Consider the following 21362-nt stretch of genomic DNA (forward strand, 5'->3'; position numbering starts at 1 on the left):
ATGAGGAAACTAAGTCACAGAAAGGTGAAGTGACTTGTGCAAGGCTCGACAGCCACTAGTCAGCAGAGTTGTATTCAGCTCTCAGCCAACCTGCTACACTGTAAGCCTGTGCGACTGGGTAGCTGTCTTTGCATTTGCAGCTCTAGACGTAGAACTAGAGGAAACAAAGTTGAGTTTCTTATTCCTCATTACATTCTGAGAGGTTGACAGTATAACCAATATAGAACTTTTGACAATAACTAAACAAAGGTTTAGATAAAGAAAGCTAATAGAATAACATTTGTGATCAGTCCTTGAAAGGGTAACCTTTTGTTTCTTCTCGAATCCTTTTTTCAGAATTCTGCACCACTTAAGCATTCTCTTTTGGTGTAATCAGAAGCATAGACGTAGAGGAGCTCTAGAATGATTGGTATAAGAAATCTGTGCTCCAAAGCTCAGTTTCCAGTGGGCTGGACTGGTGTGACTGGCCGTGGGCATCCAGCATCAATTTCCTTACCTGGCCTCAGCTGCAGCTGGTTTGGTTTACAAGGTGTATAAGACCTGAAGGGTGTGGGCTGGGAGGGAAGGGCACCCAAATCCTCTAGGGAGCCTCTGTCTCCAGCTTGTCTGATTTCTTTCGGACAGAGGTGTAAGTCATGTGCATTTTGAAAACCTCTACTAGGTCATTCTGACACAGGCCCCGTTAAGGGCCACCTTTCAGGCTCAAGATAGACACGTTTATCACCACCCTTAGTTCTCTTGGGATTATTAGACTGTCTCAGAACTTTTTCATTTTCTTTCTGGCTGTGGGTCAGTAGATATGACACCATTATGATGGTTATGGGTACCACAATTCCTAAAATAAGAGAATCACAAAATTCAGAGTGGACTACATAAAAACATGGACTGTGACCACATGGTAACTGTTGGCTTTGGACACACTCTGTAGAAGAGATGATTAAATGAGTACTAGATTGTGTTTGCTTTTAAAAATGCCACATTGTGGGGCGCCTGGGTAGCGCAGTCCTTAAGCATCTGCCTTCAGCTCAGGGCGTGATCCCGGCGTTCCAGGATCGAGTCCCACATCGGGCTCCTCCGCTGGGAGCCTGCTTCTTCCTCTCCCACTCCCCCCTGCTGTGTTCCCTCTCGCTGGCTGTCTCTGTCACATGAATAAATAAAATCTTTAAAAAAAAAAAAGCCACATTGTAGCAAAAAATTTTTTAAGATTTTTTTTTTTTAATTAGAGAGAGAGTGAGCATGAGCAGGGGGAGGGGCAAAGGGAGAGGGACAAGCAGACTCTCCACTAAGCAGGGAGCTCACATGGGACTCGATTCCAGGATCCAGAGATCATGACCTGAGCTGAAGGCAGACGTTTAACCCACTGATACACCCAGGTGCCCCAAACTGGTGGTTGTTGTTTTGTTTTGTTTTGTTTTTTTAATACATTTGAACCTGCCTCTCCCTCTCATTCACCTCCATACCCAAGTAACATTTGTAAAATGTGGGTGTTTGAATTCAGTTTAAACAAAGAAATGTGTTCTCATGTCTCGTGCCTTATTTATGTTATGCAGGTTTGAATTTAAATCCTTCAAGACTTCTCCTGGGGGTTGCATAACCTATCTTTGTTAATTATGTTTTTCCACCCTCTTTTAATTTCAGCCGAGGCTATGATGCTGCCTTTGTGTATTCGTATGAATTAGCTTGAGGAACATGATAATTTACTTTGAATATTCAAGTAATCACATCAGTTAAGAGACTGCAATCAGATAAGAATTATAAGTAGCTGCCCATAGCAGAAAAGCTTAAAAGCCCCTTAAATATTTGTCTCCCAGCTCTTTGCAATTGGCAGTCTGACTTAGAGGGTTAGGAATATGAAGCATTTCTTAGCCTCTTAAAGCTTAGTCCTTAAGACAAGTGTTAGAGGCATGCAGAAGATCTTGATGTCCGTGATGGGCTTTCGCCATTGATTTTCTTGAAGCATGCTTGTAGAGGAGACAGTGGTTGCCCTGTGAACCAGGCCAGAGCTTCTCCAAAGAGCCCCTTAAACACAGTATCTCAGGACTTCCATATCCCCAGGAGAACGCTATAAATACTATGCTTGCTTCCTCTTCAGAGCAGCTCCTTTTTGCTTTCTTGGCCTGGAGTGGTAGGTTTGGAATAGGCTCAGTAACCCCAAAGGAAGATGACTATGAATGCAGTACACAGTGAGAGAGGTGCTTTTCACTGAGCCTTGGTACAGAGCTTCATGCTTGAGTTTATCATCATTTTGAGAAATGGGACTGGCATGTTTTAAAGGGCTTCCCAAAATTCAGGATTTAGGTGAGTAATTGCAAAGTATTGTTGGAAGACCAATCTCAGTGGGCTATGTAGGTGACCATAGGTTTGACTGTCCACCCAATTTCCATCTCATTTATTTCTAACCCACCTCTTCTGAGCTCCAGACTCAACTTCTCCTCAGCTAGGTTCACCTTATGCCCTACAAACCTCTCTGTCCTGTTGGCCAGCATGGTCAGGAGCACCACCATCCACCAGTTTGCCCAGGCCTTTGAGCTGGCAGTAGTGTCTAGGTCCTTCTCTCTCATCAGCCATCTTCTTCCTTCCCCCACTCTAGCTGTCAGTCACCAGGTATTGTCCTTTCAGGCTCCTCTCTGTCCCTCTCCGTGGCCCCTTCCCCTCCCATCGTCCAGCCCTTGCAGCACTTTGGTTCCTAACTGGACAACTACAGTTTCTCCGGCTCCTTCCTGTCTCCCCTGTGGTCTGGTCTCTACTCTCTTGTCACAGTGGTATCTTGACATGTTAATAGGATCCTTTCACTCCATCCTAAAAGCTTCATTTTCTCTCTCTGCAGGGCCATTCTTGATCCAGCTTTATTTCCTGCCACTTCCCTGCCTGCCCTTCCCACTCGGAGCACACCGACTTCATTTCTCCAAATGTGCCTGTCTGTTCCCATCTCTACTCTGCACAGGCTGATATTTGAATGCTTCCTCATCCGTTGCTCCCCAGCAAAACAAAAAACAAAAAAACAAAAAAAAAAAACCCCACAAAAGTAAAGCAAATCTAGTAGCAGAAAAAGCCCTGTTCTTCATGAGTCAAATCCTTATACCTTAGAGCCTTTGATCCTTGTGATTGAATCAGATGTTCCCACGCCTTCCTGCTTGTATAACCTTGATTCCAATACCTAACCTTTGTGTGCCTCAGTTTCTTCATTCTTAATGTAAGAATGACTTTTCTTTTCTCTCTGCTCAGTGTCTGGCACATATATGTCTGCGTCCTTGGTACCTGTATACCATCAGGCATGTGGTAGCTATCTAGCAGTTGTTTGCATGAATGTGTCTCTAAAGACGTGGCTTTCAAGTATCAGTTCAGTAATCTGTGCTAAGGACTGTGTAGAAGATGAGTGTACCCTGGTAGTCTGAGAATGCATAATATTCCAGGAATGAGGAGCCCGCCTAGCAGGGGACTGTGGAGGACCGGCTTCCCTGCCTGCCGTGTTACCATTTCCTACTCCAAGCTGAGGGAGAAGGGCAGCGGTAGCCCTCAGACCATACAAATTGCCAGACATTCCACTTAGCCAGGAGCAAAGGTGACACATGCTATTATTTTTAAAAACCTTGCTTGTTTGCATATTACCTTGTAAAGCATTCATGAAGAATATGCCAGTGATAGGCCACAGCTGTGCACTGTGCCCAGGGAAGGAATAGAGTAAACTCTGGTAGCTTGACATCCAGCTATTTAATGATAAAACAGTAGTGGGAGCTGACACACTTTTTTAACCTTATTTTGGTTGGCCACAACATTGATTCCAGGTTGAAGTAGACTGTATAGGTTGGACAGAGCCTGTCTGTGTCAGTAGCCACATGGTCATTCATTCATTGATCATTCAGACTCACTCACCATTGAAGATTCTTGTATGCTACCCTCTGCTAAGGAGCATAGATCCTGCTGTGACACATGACCGTACACCCACTGGCAAAGAGATTATAATCCAGTGGAAGAGGTGAGGTATGTACTTGAGTCAACATAATTATTGTGGAAGTGGCCATGTCTTTTACAGTAAGGTTTGGCCGTAAGTGATGGAGATTTCAAAATAGTAGTGGCTCCAGCGGGGGGATCTCGAAATAAGGTAGAAGTTTGTATCGCCCATAAAAGGTTGCAGAGGTGGTCTGGGGCCGGTTTAACCCTCCATAGGCTCACTGCTAGCTCACTGTGCATCGGGCTTTGAGTGTGCTATCCCTGTCTTCCAGCCAGTAGGCTGGAGAGACAAAGAAGGGGCAGACGGGTCATCCATGCCTTCTCTTAGGGGAAGTTCCCAGAAACTGCCCCTAGATAATTTTGCTTGTCTCCTTGGCCAGAACTTAAAGATGTGGCTACATTAAGCAGCAAGAGAAGCTGGAAAAGTCTCAGTTGATTCTGGCTATAAGCAGCCAAAAGTCCTGCTACTCTATACAGAAGTTAGGCAATGACCTCTGTACCACAGGTGGTAGAGGAGATTGACAGTCCTGCCCATGTGGAATTTAGATTCAGAGGGAGGATACTGACGAGTGAACGGTATCAATACTACAGTGATGGGAACTGTGTGAGTTCAGTGCAGGGTGCCATGAGAAGAAACAGGAAGGATACCTGACTCATACGGGGAGGGTCAGGAAAGTTGTCTGGAGAATAAGCAGGAATCTCTCTGATGGAAAGAGGAAATAGGCAGAGTATTATAGCAGAGGCTCTGAGGAAAGAGGGGCAGGGCGCTGGGGGCTGGAGGAACATGTGAGGAACTGAAAAAGTCAGTGAAGAAAACCAAAGGAGGAAGCAGAGGCCTGATCACATGGGCCCTGGAGGCCACACTGAGGAATTTGGACATTTTCCTGCAAGCCTTTAACTGGTTGTGAGGAGGTAAGTCACCCAGAAAGATGCTTTTGGGGGGTGAGGAGCGGTACCAGACCGGAGGCAGAGATGATCCATCGGGACGCAGTGCATTCATCCAGTCAAGATGATCAGAACAGTGGCTTTGGGGATAGACAAAGTGGCTACAAGTCCTATCAATTTCATGGAGCTTAAGAACTGGGAAAGAGGGGCACCTGGGTGGCTCCGTCAGCTGAGCGTCCAGTTATCGGTTTTAGCTCAGGTCGTGATCTCATGAGTCACAGGAGCAAGCCCTCGGGGCAGGCTCCACGCTCGGCGGGAGTCTGCTCAAAAGATTCTGCCCCTACCCACACATTGTCTCTCTCTAAAATAAAGAAATAAATCTTAAGGGGGAAAGAAAAAAGAACTGATTAAGAATTTAGAAATAACTTGGTCTGCCTTTTCACTTGATAAATGTTGAAAGCAAGGTTGGAAGTTGAAATAGCTTGCCCAAGGTCACCCAGCTAGCTATAGAACAGCACCTGAAACTTTCTCTGCCTAAACTCATTCCCCTGTGTCACTGATGGATCTGCCAGTTCTGTGGAAGAGGGCAGTGTGGGCTTCTGAGAAGGCAGAGATAAAGAGAAGCTAAGTGGCTTTGGATCTGGGTCTTAAGAGATGAGAATGGAGAGGGCCCCTGGATAGAGCAAATTACATGAGACTGGAGAATCCCTGGTATGTTTGGTGCTCCTGAGTTCTGCAGTTTGAGTCCAGTCCTAGAGTACTACAAGGAAGTAGTAGAAGATAATGCTGCAGAAGTATTTTGAAATCATGGAAGTCTTTAATGTAAGACTAAGTGGATTAGACTTAATTCTTTAAGCAACAGGGAGCCAATTAACACTTGGTATCAAAGGACTTCGTGTGATTTTCTTGACAGCAAAGTCTGCATTTATTTTTTTTAACTTTTGCCTGTCTTGGTGCTTTGTATCAGGTCATTGTGGTCAGCAGAATAGCAGCACCCCAAAGATGGCTGTGTCCTAATTCGGAACACCTGTGAAGATGTTAGGTTGGGGCAAAGGGGAATTAAGGGTGCAGCCTTAATTAAGGTTGGAATTTAGTTGATCAGCTAACTAAAAGGGAGATTATCCGGGTGAGCGCAGGGTAATCACAGGTGTCATAAGTTGTGGAAGAGGGAGGCAGAAGAGAACTAGAACAGTGGTGATGCAGGGAGACTTGGCCCAAGGTTGCTTGCTTTGAAGATGGATGAAGAAACCCTGAACCAAGAAATGCAAGCGGGAAGAGGATTCTCCTGTAGAGCCTCCAGAAAGAAGCACAGCCCTGCTGCCACCTTTGATTTTAGTCTGAGACTCATTTGAGCCTTCTGGGCTCCTGAAATGTAAGAGAAGTTTGTGTCGTTTTAAGCTCTTTAGTTTGTGGCAGTTTGTTACAGTAGCCATAGAAAACTACAACAGTGTTCAGTGTTTGTTTGCCTAGTGAAGGACAGCTATGCTTTAAGAAGAATCATGGGACAGATTCATTTGTGACAGGGCTTGGCGAGGAGGAAGTTCTGGAGTTATTAGAAGACTATTCAGGTAGAGAAGTGATAGGGTGAGACTGGAGGAGGAGGGGGTGGGGGAGTGGAGGCTAAAATTGCAGAATTGCTACAGGACCGGAAACCAAGGTAGCCAGGTAGCCAGGGCGGGCGAGGGATGGAGTGTACTTTCAGGGCTGGACTCCAAGGAAGGTAACAGAAATACGAGAATCAGAAGGAAGAGGAGCTTGGAAGAGAAGTACGATGATTCGGTTTCTGACTTACTGAGTTGGAGGTTCAGAAGCATCACACGTGTGTAGGTGGAGAGAAATCAGATGCAGACTGGCCCTTCATGTCCAGGATTGGGATGCAGGATTGGATGTCATTGGTTAGGATTTGTGTCTATACTGTTCCTTTAAATTTCTCCAAGGTAGAGACTCAGTGACCCTTCTAAAAAATCCAGTTATGGTATATTCCTTAAAATTAAGAAGTTTTTCCCGGTGCTATACCAAAATTATTTCTGCTGCCATTTGAATTCTATATACCCTTAAATTTCTTAATAGATACAATTAATACTAAATAAATAACTAGTACATTTAAGTAAAATAAAAATAACGTAATTCTGTGACCCTCTCTTGCATATTTTGTTCTGTGCTGCAGGTTACCTTCCCAGAAGCCCCTCTGGTTCAGGTTGGTCTCTGTCACCTTGCCAGTCACTCGGGGCCCTATTTCCAGATCCTGAAACTGTCAGATCTCCCTTACTGAGTCAGGTAGGATGGAGCCCTAAACAAAACTTGGCTTGTGCTGGAAAAAGAGACGTGGATGCTTCTTGCTATATCATTTCCACAGCTGCTTTAGAAATATCAGTTTTCCGTTGAACTATGTATACACCTATTTTAGACATGGTTACATCCTGAAAGTTCTCGGTTTCCAAATTCCTTTGCTCTTCATAATGAGCTTGGTTGAAATGATTGAAATTACAGCCTATTTCCTGGGAAATGGGAAAGAAACCATTTCAGGGCAACTGTGTAGAACGTATTGAGATGACAGATTTTTTTTTTTTTTTCTGTGCACCACATCGCCTTCCCACCTGTCTGTTGATGCTGTCTTATCTGTTTGATCACTGTCCTTTACTTGGTGGCATTTGCACCATGTAATTGGAGCTTAAAAGAAAAAAAGGAAGACGTTTCGGTGAAGACTGTACTGAATATAATTAAATTTTTTTAAAAGCCTGTAAAGATAGGATGTATGACTAATAAAGTAACGGCTTCCATAAACCACACATGAATTCACTTTGATTTCAATGAGTTACTTATGTTTCATTCTCCAAAAAAGGAAATATGGAACGCCTTGGTGGCTCACTTGGTTAGGGGTCTATCTTCGGCACAGCTCATGATCCAGGGGTCCTGGGACAGGCCGTGTGTTGGGCTTCCAGGGAGTCTGCTTCTCCCTGTCCCTCTGTTGCTCCCCTGCTTGTGGTGTCTTTCTCTCTCTGTCAAACAAATAGATAAAATCTAAAAGAGAAAAAAAGTTTCAAAAAAGGAAATAAGATTGAAACAAGAAATCTCATTCATTCTGACTTGACCAGCTAAACTTTCTGTTCTCCCTTCCCTTTGCCCCTTGATTAAAATTTATATGTACTAAATTGTAGGTTGTCATCTACTTTAATCAGTATCCCTATATGACAAAGCCCCCCAAACATCCAGAAAGCAGAAACTGAGTTCAAGGTGGTTTGAAGCCCTGTTGAAAAGGAGAGGAAGGAGAAAGTGTTGGTCCTGTTCGGTGCCCATTAACATGTCAACTTTTTCCTTGAACTGAATTCTTGTTTCCCCCTAGCGAAACAGTCTACTTGGCTTATAGGCATTTCTCCGTAACGTTTTCCAAACTAAGAAAGCAAATTGAGGAAACGTTTTGTAGAGAGACACCTACAAAGATACCTGCTCTGTGACTATGACCTAAAGGTGAATGCTCTGAGCTCTGAGTGAAAAGTATGGAGTTTCTTCGTAACAGATGGGAGTAGGTAATGTACCTTTAGAACAAGTATGTTCTCTGCACAAGATTTGTTCTCTCATTGACACTGCTCTATTCCAGACAAATACACTTCAAGCAGTGAAAAGAGTCATGCTTGGGGAGGTGAAATGTCACTCTTAGATTCTTATTTTGGAGGAGAAGGGAGTGTCATGCAGTTTTCTCCCTTTTCTATTCATATTCATTCTCTATATCTCTCTGCTGACCTGCTTTTTCTTCCTTCGGCTGGGACTCTGCTTTCCTTCTGGTAATTAGATTTCCATACAATGTCAGGGCCATCCCTGCACCTGACACCGCATTTAGAGGAAGAGAGGAGGTGAGGAAGAGAGGAGGTGAGCGCACAGGCCAGCCAGTGATGCTGGGCGTAGATAGTGGCCATGCTGCAGCCTTTGGGGGAGGGGGGAAGCTTTCTGTCTGAGGAGGCTGCATTTTGAAGTTTTGAAAAACCTGCACGATGCTAGCTTGAGCTGAATTTCAAAATGAGTCAAAGAAATGAGGACCTAATGAAAATGGGACCAATGGAAAGTGTGGTTTTTTAAAAGGTGTTTTGTTGTGGCAAACTGAAGTCAGGAAAATGAATTTTTTACTTTATAAGCTAGCCTTTCTCTTTCTATAAAAAGGATATTTAAGTACTTCAGCTTTTGTGTCATGGTTAATGAGTGGACATATTCTTGCAGAACTGTCTAATGTGTTTGAGCCACGGGAAACGTGCTCCTCTCGTTATTTATGACTTAAAATTTTAGTTTTTGGTGAGTAAGAGTGTCCACGAGAGGTAGCCTGATTTGGAAGGGGAGTTAGTATTATTATTCTTTGACTAAAGAAACTTTCAGAGTTTCTATGCCCATATAGTAATGTGAAAATCAGCTCATCCTGTCTGATCAGTGTTGAGTTTCTCATCACACCACACTCTGTATAATTTGATGAGTTGGTGGGGAATCAGTAAGAACTTAATTATCTCATGGGGTACTTTATTTTTTTTTTATTTAAATTCAGTTCATTAACATATAGAGTATTATTGGTTTCAGAGGTAGAGGTCAGTGATTCATCAGTCTTATATAACACCCAGTGTTCATCACATCACGTGCCCTCCTTAATGCCCATCCCCCAGTTACCCCATCCCCCCGCATCTGCCTCCCCCCCAACAATCCTCAGTTTGTTTCCTGTAGTTCAGAGTCTCTTATGTCATGGGGTGCTTTAAAATACATTGATTGAAAGTTTCATTCATAATTGTTAGCTTGCTTTCAAAATGACTACATTCAAATGAGCTTCAAGTATTCGAGGGTTTAGTTTTTAAACTCTGTGCCCCAAGTTAAATTTAACTCCCACTGAAGTATAAAGACACATTCTTTTCGAAGTGTATTTGGGATATTCCCTGTTAAATTGGGAAGCTAAATTTATAATATCTTTTTACCAATAAAACCTTGTAGAGAGGGAAAGATTCAACACAGAATTGTTACTACATGAGCTCTCAAACTTTTGGTCTTAGGACCTACACTTTAAAAAATTACTAAGAACTTCAGAGAGCTTTCGTTTATGTGGCTTATATCTTGATATTTACTCTATTAGAAATTATTTTAAAAATTATTTTTAAATAACAATTTAAGTGGTAATACATCTAAAAATAATAGTGAGTCCATTACATGATAACATAAATGACCTATATTTTCCAACACAAAAGAAATTAGAGCAAACAAGCGTTGTTTTGATATTTTTGCCAACACATTATGCATCTGACTTAATGAAAGACAGCTGGGTTCTTTAATCTGCTTCTGTATTCGATTTTTTGGCATATTGCACATCATGCAGTCTCTGAGACACTTTTACTACAATGATGAGAAAGATGAGATTAAGCACGTAATCTCTTAATAATGTAACACAATTAGTTTGGGTCCTGTGAAACCCCTGAAAAGGGCTCAAGAACCCATATGGGTGTCTGGGCTATACTTTGAGAAATGCTGTTCTAATCAGATCCTATTTATTTAATTTTTACCTAAGGGACTGCCTTTTTACTTAGCCACGAAAACACCTTTTTTTTTTCTTCTGTCAACAACTATTACCTCCTGAATGTCACCTTCATATTTGAACATCACTAGGTAGGCTGGTTTGGGTCATTTTATCAAACAAATGTGTGGGGTACTAATTAAATATTAGTTAAAATAATTTAAGCTAAATTAAGCTAAAATAAAAAATAATATTTAAAAGTAAATCCATGCTCTCTAACAATGCTGGTTGCATGTGTGGATGCTCATGGAAGACTGTAGTGGTCAGTTTTTTAAAAATCCAAAGCAGAAAAGACTAAGAGATTAAGGTCTCAATAGCATAAATACCTTTTTAGATGTCCTTTTTTTTTTAATTTTCTTTATTACATTATGTTAGTCACCATACAGTACATCCCTAGTTTCTGATGCAAGGTTCGATGATTCATTACCATTTTATTTTTTTATTTATCCCATTCTGTTTGCTATTTATGCATTAATATTTGGGCCTTTAGATTGACTGGTTTTTGGAATAGTTTTTAAAATAGCTAATTTATTTTTTTGTTCATGCCTATTTGATACCACTTGACTTTTTTTTTAAACTGTTGATTTTTGGACATTGCTTTTGCCTTAATAAAAATTGGCTGCATCCTGTCCCATTTCTCCATCTTTTTCTGTTTACTCCATTTAACCTTTACAATTTCATGTGTTAAAGAAAGGTTCCTCTGACCTTTTTTGCATAATGTCTGATCACATAGAACTCTAGTTTGGGGTTTAGTAAGCACTGCATACACCTTTCCTTGATTTTACTCCAGAGGATTCTTTCAGAATGTTCCTAACCTCTCGTTCTGTGATGTCTACGTGAGGCACATATTGAATTGCACTACTTCTACATACCAAGATTTTTCCAGGAGATAATATTTTGCACTGTCCAATATCATAGTAGTAGCCACAGGTAGTTATTGAGCACTTGAAATATCACTATTGTGGGGCGCCTAGGTGGCTCAGACAGCTGGGGTCATGATCCCGGGGTCCTGGGATGGAGTCAGCAGGGAGCCTGCCTCTCCCTCTGTCTGCTGCTGCCCCTGCTTGTGTTCTTTCTCTGTCAAAGAAATAAATAAAATCTTTAAAAAAAAAGAAAAAAGAAAGAAAGATCACTAGTGCAACTGAGAAGCTGAGTTTTTAGTTTAATTTTAATTAATTTACTTTTAAATAGCTACATGGGGGCGCATATCCCTCTTATCAGGCAGTGTGACTCCAAAGGTGTCTAGCAGCTTCTTTTTAATGACTCATGCCTGGCTCATTCTTGACCTCAGTTTTTTGCAAGCTTGTCTGTTCATTTTTAGAAGAGTTTTTTTGGTGTATTTTATCAGTTTTGGAAGTGTTGTAGGAGGTAGGTTTCACTGTATGTAGACTGCCTTATCACTGGGGAGGGAACTAGAGGGAATGTTGGAGCTGAAGAAGAGGCTGTTGATGTTGCCTGCTTTTTATGAGATTTCGAGATGCTTCTAGATGAGATTTAAGGGGAAAACAAGGTTAAGGGAAGGATTTTTAGGTTGGGGAGGCTTGAACAGATTTGTCAGCAGAAAAAAGAATCTTATAGACGAGGAAATTGAAGGTAAAAGGAAATGGGAGTTAAATAAATTCTTGAAGAGGTAAGAAAGGGTCCAGAGTGCAGGTAGGAAGATGGAAAGCCACTCTTCTTGAAATCGAAGGGAAAAGAATGATTTTTTTTAAGTATTTGAGGCTTTTTGAGGTGAAAAATACCCATTTTAAAGTGGACAATTCAGTGGCGTTTAATTCAACCACAGTGTTGTGCTCCCATCACTTCTAATTCCAGAACATTGTTATCACCTCCTAAGGAGACCCGGGGCCCATTAAGGGTCACTCTATTCTCCCTGCCCCCACAGCCTCTAGGCAACCACTAATCTTTCTATCTTGATGCCTTTGCCCATTCTGCATATTTCATATAAGTAGAATTATGCAACATATGTCACCTTTTGTATCTGGCTTCTCTCATTTAGTATAATGTTTTCGAGGTTCATCCAGGTAGCAGCATGTAAAAAGTGACATGACTGAAGGAGAGGGAGTTTTTAGGAATTCTTCTTGACGTCCCGAGTCTCAGCAAAATCAACAGTTCGTCCACTTGGCGTTCCCTAGGATTAAGGCTCCACAGAGGCGGGGGCAGCATCAAGAGTATTTGTGGAATGGCTGACTGTGAGGTCCATTCTGGCCAGAGCTGGGAGGGTGGGGATCAGAGGTCTGAATCTGGTGGTGGTAATCACCAGGAGCAAAATGACTGCCATGGGGGAAATGGAGTAGAGGAGTGGATGGGAAGGAACTAGCTTTTAAGAGGGGGAGGAATGTCCTATTTCAAAGTGGGGTAAATTTGAGGTCCCAAGTTAGAGAGTAGATGTGGAAACAGGAGCCCATCTAAAGTGGGGGTAATCTCTTGTGTTCATAAGTCAGGGTCACCCAGAACCGTTCGCTGCAGTGAGCAGGTGAGCAGACCCAAGTTTCTAAGGAGGCAAGTGAGGTGGAAGGCTCTGTGATTGTGGCCTGCTGGGTAATGATGCAGCGCTGCTGCTCTGAGGGCTGCTTACTCAGCTGGAAGCATGGTAAGGTGGGAAGCAGATCTGGAGTTTCTTTCTGCTTCTTTGAAGTTGAGTCAGCAGTTCTGGTTGGTGCTGAGATTAGTGATGGAGTCCAGCGGTGTCGACAGCAAGGCCACCGCAGGGCCCAGCTATCTTCTCCTGACTGTCTCCAGAATACAGTTTGTTTGAAGATTTTTTTTTTAAAGATTTTATTTATTTATTTGTCAGAGAGAGGGAAGGGGACAGAGAGCACAAGCAGGGGGGAGCAGCAGGCAGAGGGAGAAGCAGCCTCCCCACCTAGCAGGGAGCCTGAATCGGGACTCCATCCCAGGACCCCAGGACCATGACGTGAGCCAAAGGCCGACTCTTAACCCACTGAGCCGCCCGCTTACTCAGAATAAAGTTTTAAGGACTTACTGACTTTCAAAGTCTTCCCCATTTTGTGTCCCCAGTCTGCTCTCCAGCCTCACAACCCAGCGGAGCACCCATTCCACAGATAGATCATGGGTACCCCCTGTGTGCCACACACTGAGCTGATGGTGCCTGCTGTGCCACACCAGGCACAGCCCTCAAGGACTTACTAACTAAATGTTAATTTGTATTTGGGGTATGATTCAAGAGTAAACTGGAAGTCCTGACCTAGACTTGGGCTTTTGGGGAGGAGTCAGGGAAGATTTCTCTGGAGTGACCAATCTGTTAGAGGAAGGTTGCAACATAAATAAAAGGAAGCAGGAAGTGGAACAGGTGAGCAAGGGCGCTTCCTTGCATAGGATCTGCCAGAGTAAAGGTTGCGGTGGAGAAGGGGGAAGGAAGCGGGTGTGGGTGGGGGGGGCAGAGCCCTGGAGGGGAAAGCAGAAGCTGAGCTAGAAGCTGGTGTCAGCTAGTGCGTGAAGAGAGCACTAAGCAGAGTGAGGGATTGTAGATTATATCCAAGATCAAGGGACACAGTTGAGACGCTTCAGGCAGGAGTGGCCTGCTCAAGTTTGGTGGCTTAAAAATACTCTGGTGCAGTGTGGGGATGGATGGGAGGGGACGGGAGTGGATACCTGGAAGTCCCCTGGGGGGTCCATGTGAAAGAAAACGGTGCCCTGGTCTGGAATTGTGGTACAGATGGGAAGAGGATGTTGATAAGGAATGTGGCAGATGGCATCAACAGGTAAGGAGGTGACTGAAGTGCTCTGGTGCCCTGAGCCTTCTTTCTCCTGTACCGTTTCATGCCTCCATGCCTCTCTGTGCTCTGCCTTCAGCATGAAATACCCATCCATGCTCTCCCTCCTGGGCCTCCTGCCTTGAAAACTCCTTAATAACCCGGTCACATGCCACCTGTGTGAAGGCTTCCCCGGTGTCCTGCTCAAAAACAATCCACTTTATTTGTGGGGCTCTCACCTGTTTTAAAGTGCTTTAACTCATTGCTGACTTGATTTTCTAGTGAAGGTAGTGTTATCACCTGCAGGTCAGCTGTGGGGCGGCTTAATGTAGTTGAGGTAAAATGAGAGGCATTCCTCAGGCTCACCCAGTATCATAGTTCTTCCCAGGGTAGGGCACCCCACTTCTCTCTCCGCACCTTTGTATTTGGAATACCCTTCCCTCATTCCTCGGCCTACCCACACCTACTAATCTCGTGTCAGGCCAAGCCACTGCTCTGGGGAGGCCTCTCAGTGTCCCAGCCCCAGATCTCTGCTTCCTCACTGTAGCCCTCACCCCTTTGGCTCTCCTCTTAACCTGGTGCTTTGGTGGTGTTAACTTTCCATGTGTATGCGATTCCAGTTACATTAGACAATTCTAGACTCTTAAGGTCCACTCCATCCAAGAGAGTGCCTGGAAATAGTTGGCATGCATAAGTATCTACGCACAGCTTATAATCTTTGTAAATTTCCACAAGTGATAGATAAGATATGGGTACTCTAAAAAGAAAAAAAAACAGCATTGGATATAAATATCATACATTTGGCTTATGACACACACAGTAAGGGGTAGCAGCCTAGAATTTGTGTTTCAGATTGAAGAATAATGCCTAGATTGTACTTTGCTGTATCTTTCCATCAATTGTTTTGTGCTTGGATAGGACATCTAAACACGTGAGAAGTTGGTCAGTAATAAATTGAGTGGGCAAACAAATGGCATTTTGGAAGAGAAGTTATTCACCGACCTTCCTGAAAGAACTTAACCATGGGATGGGCTTTTCACGTTAGAAAGTGGGCCTGGAGGGTGGGGCAGAGTCGGGGGACTTAGGCGATCCTTAGCACAGTGTTTTCCTACCTTTTCTCAATGTATGTGAAGTAGGGTTATCGGTGTCTGGAAAAAGTCCTTGGCCTCAGGTTAATTTGTACCCCCAGAGGGGTGGGGGGTTATTTATGCAGGCCTTTTCTAGTGTTTGCACATCTCTGGAAGTTCTTCCATCTATCAAACCTCAAGCTAATACTTCTTTCTTATCCTCTTTGGAGATAAATTTTGATGTTTTGTTTTGTTTTATGATAACTCATCCCTCAACTTTTTGTCTTGCCAAACGCTAGTTATTTCAAACTCATTGCCATAGGCCTGGTTTTTCCTTTTTTTAAAAAATCTTTGAGCTGTACATATGTATGTTTTTTTAATGTGTATTTTAATAACATAAATGTGTGTAATTAATATCTAGAGATTAGATAGATCTATAATCTTTTTATATGCCTGCACATCCATATTTTAAAGGGATCTGGGAAAAGCTCATTATTCTTCCTGGCTCTGGAAACTGACAGGTGCTAAACAAGATGGACACATTTCTCATTCCCTATCATGTTTTCCTCCAGAACACCCTTACCAGAAGTTTTCACTTACTTTTTTTTTTAGTCCTAGCATCCCTGAAATCACATTATCATTATTATTTGCTTTTATGTCATTTCTAAGCAGGCCTGCTACCTGAGATTAATATGACCTCATTTATGCTGTTTGCAGGACACCAAAGTCTTTATGATGATTCATTTATATGGGGAAAGAAACCCCAAATCAAATGTGTGTCACAGAAGCACTGCCATCTGTTGTAACCGTCGGCTCACTGACACTATTGGACACCATTGTCTTGGTGTTAGATTGCCTTGGACATAAATTGTTCCTCACAATACATTATTACTTAGAACCCAGCAGTCTGTTACAGGTGTTTGTGGGTTGCTATTTTGATGCACTCGCTTTATTTCCTGGCAAAGTTAAACTTAGTGTAATGTCACTACGAGAGGCAGTTAAGAGCTCAAGATGTAGAAACAGGACCAGGGTTTGATGCCCCTAGAGCAGCATAGGCTCAGTGATAGTGTGCAGAGAAGGTCTGGTATGTGAGCCTCCATTTCCTTTTCTGTAAAGTGAGAAAAATAACCCTTTACAAGGTTAATGAGAAGATTAAGTGGTGCATGTGAAGTGCATGGTATCTTGCTTAGCAGTACCAAGTGTTCATTGTTAGTTACACTTGTGATTATCATTGTGTTTTCTGTTTTTAATAATATTACCATCCTGAAGCCAGGGACTCTCTAAAGGAAGAATATTATGGTTTCATAATGAAATCCTCTTAACTCATTAGTGAGGCGTTACAATCTATAATGATGGGAGATTTGTTTGATGCTGGAACAAATTAGGCCAGAGTTAATGCCATTTCATCCTATTAGACCTTGGATAGCTTATCCTAGTGGCTCCCCGACATTTTGCTGATCAAGTTTTCCTTTCACTGTGACTGAATTCTTGGATAGTATGACATTTGTCATCATGAGGATTTTTGTGACCCATGTAGGAGTTGATTCATTCTAAATTGAAGCTGTTGGGTCCTGTGCCACTTATTTATTCTGGATGTGGTGATTGAGCTGAAAAGTGCAAGCAAGAGGACTCTTTGAGGTTTCTCATTTGTGTCCTGTGAAATGCGTATGAAATTTCTCTGTGAGCAAGTCAGAATATTTTTCTGGCTGCTCACTCAGTGCCGCGACATGGGGTTAGAAAAATCAGACTGTTTTATGATGCTTTATTGATAAAACTAGTAACGACGTAAACTGAATTTGGCTGACTCTTGCTGCTGATCAGCAAAAATGGCCTATCTTCTGCAAAATGTTGTATTCACAGTTAAAAAAAAAAAAAAACAAACCAACTGGGAGTCTTCGTACTTGAAGTTGTTAAATACATAAAACATTTGGGGTGTTTTTGGGTTTCGGTTTTTTAAACATTTAGTTATTTTAAAGCTAGTTTTATGAGCCTGTCTTACTAGAATCAAATTTACTGTTTTAAGGGTTCCCTTATGGTTGGGTTAGTAGATTCAGTTTTTTGTGTTTTGGTTTTTTTTAAAGGTCTATGTCCCTAGACAAAATAGATACTTAAATGCTTTAACTATGCTTTCTAAACTTCTTGCTTGTCCTCGTGGGCCACTGTCGTTGGATGTAAGATGTAATGCTTCTCCTAGAGGTTTTACAGATTGGTAACTAGACTTAGTTCCTTGGTTTGAGGGGGAATTTTTGTGGAATGCAGACAATTCCACTTACTAACAACCTGAGAGAAATAAAGATTCCTAACATAAGTGACCACCTAACAAATACCAGCTTATTATATTCACAGGTTGACCCTTTAGGAAGTGGAGGATACACAGTATTTATTATTCCTTTTTCTGTTTTGAGCGTTATCCAGAAATGGCTCTTTATTTATCCAGATTTTCAGTGTATAATTCAGTGTTTATTTATTCAGCCATTGGGATTTCTGTAGGATTTATATTTTTGATATATACACAGAGCATTTTATACCAGACTAAATTAGTGAAAAAAAATCTTTTTTCCTTGAGATTGATTACCTAGTCCTGGCCAGGATGCAGTTATATAGGCTGTTCCTGTAGATGATGCTGGTGGGAATGTCATATGTAAAAATGTTTTGGAAAGAAATTTTGCAGTATATGTTGACCCTTCAACCTAGTTGGCCAATTTCTGGGAATCTCACCCAAGGAAGTAACATACAGCTAAAAAAGTTTTATGTGCAAAGATGTTCATTGCAATATCATTTAAGAATAGTAAAAATTTGAAACAGATTAAATGATAATAGGGGAATAATTAAAACATTTATATAAATATCGTTTTAGAACTCAGATTTCTGAAGGAAATGATTGCTATAGTGTCGAAATGCAGGATCGCAAGTATGTGCTTTTTTAAAGCATAGAAAAAAATAGATTTCTTATAATATTAGCATAGCTCCATGCTAAACGCTCTACATGAACCATCTCATCTGACGGTATTATTTTTAGTCGCATTTGAAGGGAGTATGCCAGGTGAGGAGACTGAGGCTGTCAGAGGTCAACTTGTCCACCATCACTCTGCTAATAAACGGTAGAAAGGGAACATGGATTCTGCCACATTCTTGGTTGCTTTTTGTTTTTACTTTAAAATGATACAAAGAACTTTACAGATTTCCTGCAGTAAACATCTTTTTTTTTTCTTTTTCTTTTTTCTTTTTTTTTTTTTCCACTGTAACATTGGGGAGGGAGTAGGTGTGGTTCTTAAAAGAGCAGGCTCTGGGGTCCCTCTGTCTGCTGTTAGTGTGACCTTGGATAAATGACACAACTGCCCTCTGCCTCAGTGTACTGCTCTGTGCAGCGGAGATGTGTGAAAGAATAATAGAATCAAGATTAGCCTGTAAATTTAGAGCTGAAACACTTCTGGCACATAGTAGGGACTGAGTGTTAGTTGCTATTGTTATAATCATTATGATCTTCAAAGGAATGGACTTGAAAATGAGCAAAAAATCATTTGAAATGGTGGGCTTGTTAGGTTCTCCACGATTGTTGGCTCCTCTTGGATGTTGATGTGATCGGAAAGTGACTTGAGAAACTCCCTTGGAGCAGTCCTTAGCAAACCATTGAGTAAAGGGAACTAGCAGTTCGCTAAATAATTCAGCCTTAGGAAGTGTGTTGTAATTCATCTTAGAGCATAGATGACCTAATTTTTTTTTTCTTAGGACACGAGTATGTAAGTCCCTAAACAAATGTGTGGCATAGGTCCCAGCGTAAGCTTGAACTTTCTTTCTTTTTATTTTTTTTATTTTTATTTTTTTAAGATTTTATTCATTTGAGAGATAGAGAGCACAAGTGGGGGAGAGGCAGAGGGAGGAGCAGACTTCCCACTGAGTTGGGAGCCCCACTTGGGGCTTGATCCCAGGACCTGGAGATCATGACCTAAGCCAAAGGTAGACACCCAACCATCTGAGCCACCCAGGCACCATAGCTTGAACTTTCTTACGCTTAACATCATGAACTCAATGCACAGCTCACCTTCCAAATGGTTCCCTATAAGAGAACATATCAGTACAGTAACTTGCACTCCATGCGTTTGGATTGTATGGTGAACCTCCTAACTCCGCAGGCACATATGAAACTGTATAATCGATCTGTGATTAATAAGATTCGTAGTGGACAAGTACATTTCTAGGTAGTCAGAACTTTCCCTGTTCCTTCTCATGGCCTGCTTGCCCTTGTGCTCCCTGACTCCTTGAGTAGCATACCATCCCGGGTGCAGAGTGGGAAGCCAGAAGCTTGGACTCCTACCTGTCCCTCACCTGGCCCACCTCTGAACAGCTCTTCTCTCTGTCCCCTGCATTCCCTCCCCAGCTTGGCCTGACGATGTCCTCCGCCTCTGATGCGGGCTACGGCAGTGGTCTTCTAAGTGACATGACCTTCACCTCACCTTCTTTCCAGCCTCCTGCACACCCCCATTCTCATTCCACCTCCCCAGTTTAAAATAAACACTAGAGCCCTTACCTACTTCTCCTGCATCGTCTTTCACTTTGCTCTCCCCTCCCCTCGATCCCATTCTCCACTGACAAGCCTTAACCCAAACATGACACTGAAGCCTCACCTGACCCTCTTGTCCCTATGTAAAATTGACTGTTCTTTTTTTATCCTCCCATTTCCCCTGTACAGCCTTCGTCAAGGCACCTCTATCACTTTATTACAGTTATTTATCACCTCTCTCTCCCTTTGCTAGACTCTGGCCTCTCTGGAGGCAGGTTTATTGTCTTGTGGATTTCTCTGTCACAATGCATTAGACGCATGTTTGATGGATGTTTGGTGCTGATAGTAAAAGTAGCTGCCAGGAATGAAGGTGCTGATGCACTGTGCCGGGTGTTTTGGATAACCTCACTTAATCCTCACAACAGCCCCATGAGTATTAGGCATTACTTTGCATGTGTTTAGAGATCAGGAAACGGAGGTCTGTACAGGTGAGCAGCTTTCCAAGCATCACGTTACAGTGTTGTGTCAGAGCACAGGATTGTAACTCAAATTATATATATTACAGATTATATTTTCTCCTAGAAATAGTGAGAATCTATAGTCCTGTAGGGGCCACTTCATTCTGAGTTAAGTGGCACAGGGCCCATCTAGAGATCTATCAACCACTTACACGTAGAGTTCCTAATTTGGGGACTGGGATCCCTAAGGTTTGGAAGACTCTAAATGTCAGTTTTATCTTTTGTGAATAGAGAAAAGGTGTCTTTTGCTTAAATCAGATTTTTACAGTTGGTGTGGGATCTGCAAAAGACTTATTAGCCTACTAATATAACATTTCTATAGAAAATAGAATTTTCCAAGGACCAGAAGATAAGTTTATAAGCTAACATCTGGAACACAGCCCTTTTGTCAAGTAGAGATTATGTGTTTTGATAATTTGAATGAATGAAAATGATTCACCTTAGAAACCAGGTTTTTAAAAGGTAGCAGTTTTCTTTAGACACTGTAATTATAATCATTCCTGTTAGGTCTTAAATGGAAAATTGCCTCTTTGTTATAGACTGAATGTTTGTGTTTGCCCCCCCCCACCAAATTCATATATTGAAATTCTAACACACACCACACCCACACACCCACACACCACACACACACACCACACACACACACGCACACCCCGGTATATTGGTATTTGGAGGTGAGGCCTTTGGGAAGTAATTAGGTTTAGATGAGGTCATGAGGATGCCCACGACGGGATTAGTACCCTTCTGAGAAGAGACCAAGGAGCAGCCTGCCCCTAGCTTGTGAGGATACGGCCAGAAGGTGGCTGTCGGCAAGCCAGGATGAGTGCACTCACCAGGAACTCAATCTGCTGGCATCTCAGTTTGGATGTCTCAGCCTCCAGAACTGGGAGAAATAGACGTCTGTTTTTTAAACCGCCTGGCTGTGGTGTTTTGTTATACCAGCCTGGGCTAGGACCCTCTCCTGTCACCTCTTCTTCCCGGTGGCACATATTAAATTGTTCCTGTCTGTGAAAAAAAATCAGTGGAAAAAACCATCGTACATTTTAAACATGTAATCACATTAATTCTCTTCAAGTGGTTGTTTTCATTTGGTTCCTTGTAGGAAAATGTAATAGCTTTCCCAGATCAAAGTGGGATATATCATTTGATATGTGTTCCCCCCACCACCGATTAAATATTCTTGCCTTT

General features: G+C 42.3%; 1 protein-coding gene across 2 annotated transcripts in view; it reads left to right on the forward strand.

Moving 5' to 3' along the window:
• ELOVL5 (ELOVL fatty acid elongase 5) overlaps positions 1-21362 on the forward strand; it is a 70061-nt gene that overhangs the window by 7393 nt on the left and 41306 nt on the right. The window contains exon 2 of one of the 2 annotated variants that reach the window (XM_045802536.2): positions 7004-7113. The exons of the other annotated variant lie outside the window; for it this stretch is intronic. The gene's annotated coding sequence lies outside the window, so the exon portion shown is untranslated. The remainder of the gene's footprint in view (positions 1-7003; positions 7114-21362) is intronic. 2 annotated transcript variants of the gene reach the window in all.

Source organism: Ursus americanus, chromosome 29, assembly GCF_024610735.1.
Source record: "Ursus americanus isolate L20-20 chromosome 29, mUrsAme1.1.p, whole genome shotgun sequence".
NCBI lineage: Eukaryota > Metazoa > Chordata > Mammalia > Carnivora > Ursidae > Ursus > Ursus americanus.